Raw genomic sequence first — 7,545 nt, 5'->3', positions numbered from 1 at the left:
CTCGAGCGTAGCGGAATATCGGAAGAACGCTAACATAATCCTAATCCATAAGAAAGGGGACGCCAAAGACTTGAAAAATTATAGACCGATGAGCTTACTGTCAGTTGCCGACAAACTACTTACTAAGGTAATAACAAATAGAATCAGGAACACTTGATACTTCTGTCAAGCAAAGGACCAGGCAGGATTCCGTAAAGGCTACTCAACAATAGACCATATTCACACTATCAATCAGGTGATAGAGAAATGTGAGGAATATAACCAACCCTTATATATAGCTTTCATTGATTATGAGAAAGCGTTTGATTCAGTCGAAACCTCAGCAGTCATGGAGGCATTGCGGAATCAGGGTGTAGACAAGCCGTACGTAAAAATACTGAAAGATATCTATAGCGGCTCCTCAGCCACTGTAGCCCTCCATAAATAAAGCAACAAAATCCAAATAAAGAAAGGCGTCAGGCGGGGAGATACGATCTCTCCATTGCTATTCACAGCATGTTTACAGGAGATATTCAGAGACCTGGATTGGGAAGAATTGGGGATAAGAGTTAATGGAGAATACCTTAGTAACTTGCGCTTCGCGGATGATATTGCCTTGCTTAGTAACTCAGGGGACCAACTGCAATGCATGCTCACTGACCTGGAGAGGCAAAGCCGAAGGGTGGGTCTAGAAATTAATCTGCAGAAAACTAAAGTAATGTTTAACGGTCTCGGAAGAGAACAGCCATTTACGATAGGTAGCGAGGCACTGGAAGTGGTAAGGGAATACGTCTACTTAGGGCAGGTAATGACCGCGGATCCGGATCACGAGACTGAAATAATCAGAAGAATAAGAATGGGCTGGGGTGCCTTTGGCAGGCATTCTCAGATGATGAACAGCAGGTTGCCATTAGCCCTCAAGAGAAAAGTGTAAACAGCTGTGCCTTACCAGTACTCACGTGCGGGGCAGAAACCTGGAAGCTTACAAAAAGGGTGCGACTTAAGTTGAGGACGACGCAACGAGCTATCGAAAGAAAAATGATAGGTGTAACGTTAAGGGATGAGAAAAGAACACATTGGGTGAGGGAACAAACGCGAGTTAATGACATCTTAGTTGAAATCAAGAAAAAGAAATGGGCATGGACAGGACATGTAATGATGAGGGAAGATAACCGATAGTCATTAAGGGTTACGGACTGTATTCCAAGGGAAGGGAAGCGTAGCAGGGGACGGTAGAAAGTTAGGTAGGCGGATGAGATTAAGAAGTTTGCAGGGCAACATGGCCACAATTAGTACATGACCTGGGTAGTTGGAGAAGTATGGGAGAGGCCTTCGCCCTGCAGTGGGTGTAACCATGATGATGATGATTACAGTGGACCATCTGAGAAGATACAGACATGGTACCGAACCACACTACAAGGAAGTGTTTCTCACCGAACCACACTACAAGGAAGTGTTTCTCTCCACTAATGGAGCATGCAATTTCTCTGGCTTTGCTCCCCACGTGACCTTGACATGCACCTACCAACTGACAGCTCAGCCCGAGCACTTTATAATAGCCGGAAAGAAAAAAAAAAAGGGGAGAATGACTGCTTGACGCAGTAAGTCTAAAATAAAGTGCCGACAGAAAAAAAAAGCACTGCGTCGGCCGGGAATCGAACCCGGGCCACCCGCGTGGCAGGCGAGTATTCTACCACTGAACCACCGACGCCAATGCCCCAGAAGGCATCAGCACCGTTTACTGTAGAACAAGGAAAATTGCGCAACGTTTAGCTGTTTCTGGGTCAGTCCGCTCGCGAGCGCTTGCTAGGTCAAGCACGCCTTTCCGACTGACCAGGTGCTTTGGTAAAAGAACAAGGAGCTCTGCGATGCAAAATGCCGCTTGATATGAATGCATGGTTGCAGTACAATAGCGTCCTCATAGAGCTAGGCAGAATTGCAACTTTAGAAACGGCGCATGTGTGGGCGGAAAATGTTCACGCTGCTCCCTTTCTTCTGAAAGCGGTTCCTTCAGTTGAATGGCATGTGATAAAGCTCTTCCCGACGCAATTAACAAATAAATCTACACAGAAATCGATACTATAAGATGTACACCATCTTTTAGAAAGGCTGTCAAAGCACTTGCACAACCCACTTGCTCAACTGCTCTCACAGCTCTCCTTTAAAATTGGAGCCTTATTTTATGTTCGTTCGTTGCCAGCCACCTAGCGTGAGAATAAAGCAAATCGTACACTTTCGAAACTTTGTCCTCATCGCCTGTGGTTCTGCTGGTCTTGCTTCGGCGCCCTTACACTAGTGGGATACATTACGAACTAAACAAAGTTAACACGCTTCCAAAATGCGGCGGAGCGCGGTCGCGCGCGCCGTATCTTGAAAGCGATCTGTGGACGGCTTATACTTTTGTGCTTGCTGTTTTATCGTTGCTGTTTGCTTTGCAGCGATAGACAGCACGAAGGTCACTTCACTCGCTGCTGCTACCTCGCTTGCACCAGCCAGCGTTTTGACAGCGAGTCTCCGCGGTGATCGAGTTCGTGCTTGCCTGTGCGCGCTGACACCATGCTTGTAAACTTAGTAAGCGAATGTTTCCTAGTTTATACGGCTGATAAAACTACTATACTTACTGTCTATAACTGTGTCGAAATCGATACTTCTACTTTGAGGTGAAACTGCGGCGTTTTTTTTTCGCCACCTGGCGCGCCCCTCAGACAGAGCAGACGAATGAGGGCGACCGCGTCACCCACTGTCCGTGTGGCAGCTGGCGTCATCCATAGCCGCCGAGCGGTTCGTTTTGCACTCCCGTTCATCGGGCTGCGAGCTTACGCGCGTTCGCGTTGCCACATGACTGTCGACCGCCAGTCGGTGTGGCCACACAAATCTTTGTTGGGCCGCGCAGCCGCACCTCCTCCTGATCACCGGCGTCGCACAGCGCCTTTGTATGACGGCGATGATGACGTTTATTGGCAACTACTTTGAAACAGGGCGGCGACGCGCAGTCACGTAGCCTGATTGATTTTACTACATCTATCGCTGCATAGCCTTTTGCCTATCTGATCCCTATCTTGAATTCGCATTTGAAACCTCTATCACTATATTGTCCCGTCACCTAAGATTGCAATGACTCCGGTTCTATCAATAGCTTGCCCGCTTTTTTTCCAGGAACCCCGTAAACGAGCGTCTCTTACTTATCTGGACTGCTGACCCGTTAATTCTTCCATATTCTTTGAATCGCAGCGCTTCTGGAAGGTGAACTTTTTCTGCATGTCTCGCTGGGTGACTATCTTGGCATTATATTACAATTTCACGTTTAACAGTGGACATTTTGGTGTTTACACCAAAATGTCCACTGTTAAACGTGAAACATGGACGTGTCAGACATGTAGCTCTGGTGCTGGTTCCAGTCATAGCGACGGCTCTGTCGGCCCCCACTTTTCGTTTATTAATACCAAACTTGACCAATTAACCAGCACTGTTCAGACGCTCACGGTAAAGGTTCAGGAACTTCTCTCTTTCAAGGCAACTTGTGAAAAGATGGCTGATACGGTGACCGGCATTCAAGCCTCTATCGCTTTCCTTTCTGAAAAGTATGATTCTATGCTCTCCACTGTGACTACTTATCGAACCGAAGTGTCTCAGCTACGGGCTCAAGTGGAATCACTTTCCGGTACAGTCGCCCGTCAGGCTGAAATTCTAGACCAAACAACGATGCAAATAGGTGAACTTGATCAATATGGCAGACGTTGCAATTTTGAAATCCATGGCCTCCCTTTGAAACCTAGTGAAGACTTGAAGTCCTTCATGTGCGACTTAGCCGGACAACTGCGCCTAAGTAACTTCCAGGAAGATGAAATTTACAGGATACACCGTTTACCGACCGGGAATACATTTAGCTCTAGCCCTCCTATCCTTGTGCAAGTACAGAACGCTTCAGTGAAAGCAAAATGGTTTCGCGCTCGGAAGTGTCTCTCGGATATTGCTTAGCCGGAGAAGTTTCCTCGTCTGTTATTCAACGAAAACTTGAGGCGGTTGAACCGTGAGCTCTTCCGGTTGGCTCGCTCCAAAGGAAAGGAAAATGGATATAAGTTCGTGTGGACGAGAAACGGAAAGGTTCTGGCGAGAAAATCTGAGGGAGCACCTTTCATTCGAGTTGAAAAATTCTCGGATTTGGATAGGATTGCCTAGACATGGCTGGCATAGAGAGGTTGAAATGCACTGACTTTGCGGATGTAAATAGTTTTTTTTTCTGATGCCTCCACCAGCAGTTTCAAAGTTGCACATGTGAACATTCGCAGCCTTCGGAAACATTGGAATCAGTTTTATGCCATCATTTCATCATCTCGCCTAACGTTCGAGGCTTTTGTACTTACTGAAATTAATATTCCTTCCGAGAGCATTCCACGGTATTCATTGCCGGGTTTCCAAGCCTTCTCGTACACGCGTCCAAGCAGAAAAGGAGGCATCGCTGTTTTTTAAGTAACAGATTGGCAGCTTCACAGTTAACTTTTTCCTTTTCCCAAGCTGAAGTGATATCGCTGCGCTTGAGCACACCTGTTTTTTCGGTGATACTGTTATCGGTGTGCCGACCTCCTAGTTTTAATGCGCGGCTTTTCTTATCCGAACTCGATTCCACATTGTCAACCTTATCGCTCGAAGAGCACGTGTGTATCATAGGTGATATCAACATTGACCTTTTGCATCCTACTGTAGGCTTGGTCGCAGATTACCTCGATAGCCTTTCCAAATGGGGCTTGGAATGCGTCATTTATCAAGCGACTCGTGAGGAATTTTTGGCTGGTAAGCTCGCTGTGTCCTGCATTGATCACGTTATCATTCGCGCTCAAAATCTAGCCATAAAATCCGCTATTGTAGAAATTAAACTTGCTGACCATTATTTCGTTTGCGCCTCAATGAGTTATCCAGATACTGCGACAGCACCCACAGATTCCAAAAAACTAATTTCAGTGCTTGATCCTAAAATATTTGATAATCTGGTGGCTCAATATGACTGGAAATCTTTTTAGCAATAGAGTCTCCTGCTGCCATATATGAAACTCGTAGAAGTGTTCAAAAACTTAAAAGAAAGTTCTACCGGAACAGTACATATCAAACAACGTAACGTGGATAACAAGTGGATGTCGTCTGACATACTCGCCGCAATAAGAGAAAAAGACTTGCTGAGGGCCCAATGCAAGCGTGCCCCGAATTGTGCAGACCTACGGGCCCAATTTAAGCAGCTCAGAAATAATGTTACTGCCATGATCCGCTCCGCAAAGCGAATACATTTTCGAGACAAATTTAAAGCCACTAGTTACAGTAGTAAGAAAACGTGGTCGTTAATTAACAGCATTAGAGGCACTAATACGCCAGCTGATATAATGAATTATTTTCCTTCCAGTTTATCCAGCGGCAGACAGAATATTTCTGATGAGTTTCATAATCACTTCTCTCGTGTAATGAGAAACGCAAACTTACAGGTAGATTTGTGCACTTTGCGTCACAGCATTAGTGAATCGGCATATCTGCCTTCAGTTTCCCAGGAAGAGCTAAGATCGATTATATTCAATTTAAAGTGTAATAAATCTCCTGGAATTGACGGCATTTCCATTAATGAGTTGCGCAGAACATATGAATACATCCAAGAAGTTTTGCTAGCACTACTTAATCGCATAATTTCAAGTGGTGAAATTCCTGTACAACTGAAAACAGCAAAAGTTATACCTCTTTATAAATGCGGTGCGCGTAATAAAACTGAAAATTATCGCCCCATTTCAATTCTGCCTTCTATCGCTCAAATACTTGAAAAACACTTATTGTTAACAATGACAAGCTTTCTGGACGCCCACAGCATTTTGTCGCCTAGTCAGTATGGTTTCCGACCCGGCAGGAGCACTCAAACACTCCTGGAAGATTTATCCGATCAGTTGAATATAGCTTTCGATAATAATAAAGTTGCTTGTGCGCTCCTTCTTGATTGTAGCAAGGCTTTTGACAGTGTTCATCATGGTCTGCTGTTAAATAAGATTTTATTGTTAGGATTTCGCGGTGCTTTCTGGTCGTTGCTGGCAAATTGCCTTCGGGGTAGGCGTCAGCTTGTCTCAGTTGGGCAAGCTCATAGTGCATCCTCCATTATTAATGCTGGAGTTCCGCAGGGATCTATACTCAGCCCGTTATTATTTAATATTTTTGTAAATGACATCTCTAGCGTGATACGTACCCGTTTCTCTTTATCAATACGCCGATGATACGATGCGTAACGTCTGCCCACAGCTACTATGATGCGATTACTTCTTTACAGTCTGCTGCCACAAAAGCTATGGGTTGGTTTCGAAGCAACCTAATTACTATAAATGTACCCAAGACGCAATTAATCTGCTTCCATAGTCCTTTAAGGAGGGTAGCCCTTGACTATCCTCTTGTTTTGCATTCTTCAGATTGTTCAGCTTGTTCTTATAGACCATTACAGTACTCATCTGTTGTAAATTATCTTGGTTTGTATCTTGACAGCGACCTTTCTTGGAACAGCCACCTTGCTTACGTTTGTAAAAAACTTAGCGCCGTATCCTGTCTACTGTACAATATAAGATACTACATGCCCTTATCAGTAAGAAAAACTATAACACATGCTTTACGCTACAGTCTACTCCGGTATGGAATAACAATTTACGGGCACTGTGCTGTCCGCTGGCACAACAGAATAAATGGGATACTGCACTCCCTCTTAAAAAGCATATCTTATGATCTGAACCTGAATGCTGACACAGACCGTTTCAAAGTACTTTCGATGCCGAATTTCAACGATCTTTTAATGCAAACGGTTGTTTTAAAACACTTCTGGTCCAGTCAATTCCTAGTTCCGTGCACAGCTTGCCGTTGCTTAAGGCCCAGGGATCCCTTTTGGAGGCCACGTTGTTCCACAAGGTACGGCACTAGAGCTCGGGCCCATTATGCGCCCACCTACTTCAATAAATTACCGCACAGCTCCTTCTGTGCAAAAGCGAAATATAAGTTAAAGAGACTGCTAAGGCGTATCTGTTCGTAAAGGCGCACTTGTTCCGTTTATTTACCGTTATTGCTTGTGTTCGTGCATGTGATTGTGCAATTCCTTTGCACCATGACGGTCAGTCTGGTATATGGTTATGCATTATCTCATGGTAATTTTTGTTCACACAAATTGCTGTACTTCTGTGTTTCATTATGCTCAATGAAATTTCTTTTCATAGACACTGTATAAATTCTAATAACCTTTTTTGGTGTTCTATACTTGAGTTCGCTGCTTATAACTGGTCTATCAATGTACCGTGTATGGTTTTGCTGCCTGCCAGGCGCTGCCGCTCAAGCCTTCAAAGGCTTTGGCAGGCCTGTATGAATGTACTGATTTGATTATTGGCAATAAAGGTATTATTATTATTATTATTATTATTATTATTATTATTATTATTATATTTGCCGAGTAGTTCTTAGGCTTTTTTTTCTTTCAGTACACACACATCCCCATGCTGTGGCGCATGTTTGCTCCGGTAAGCCTCATGTAGCCAGCCCGTGCCTCAAATAGCAAGGCACTCCGCTTTG

At 44.5% G+C, this 7,545-nt stretch overlaps 1 non-coding gene across 1 annotated transcript; it reads right to left on the bottom strand.

The window, feature by feature from the left end:
- Positions 1-1,619: 1,619 nt before the first annotated feature.
- On the bottom strand, positions 1,620-1,690 carry TRNAG-GCC (transfer RNA glycine (anticodon GCC)). The gene has a single exon. It is a non-coding gene; the product is annotated as a tRNA-Gly (tRNA).
- Between the last annotated feature and the right edge of the window lie 5,855 nt (positions 1,691-7,545).

This window comes from Dermacentor variabilis, chromosome 4, assembly GCF_050947875.1.
Source record: "Dermacentor variabilis isolate Ectoservices chromosome 4, ASM5094787v1, whole genome shotgun sequence".
Lineage (NCBI taxonomy): Eukaryota > Metazoa > Arthropoda > Arachnida > Ixodida > Ixodidae > Dermacentor > Dermacentor variabilis.
The sequence above is the reverse complement of the archived record's forward strand: the minus strand, read 5'-3'. Positions and strand labels throughout refer to the sequence as shown.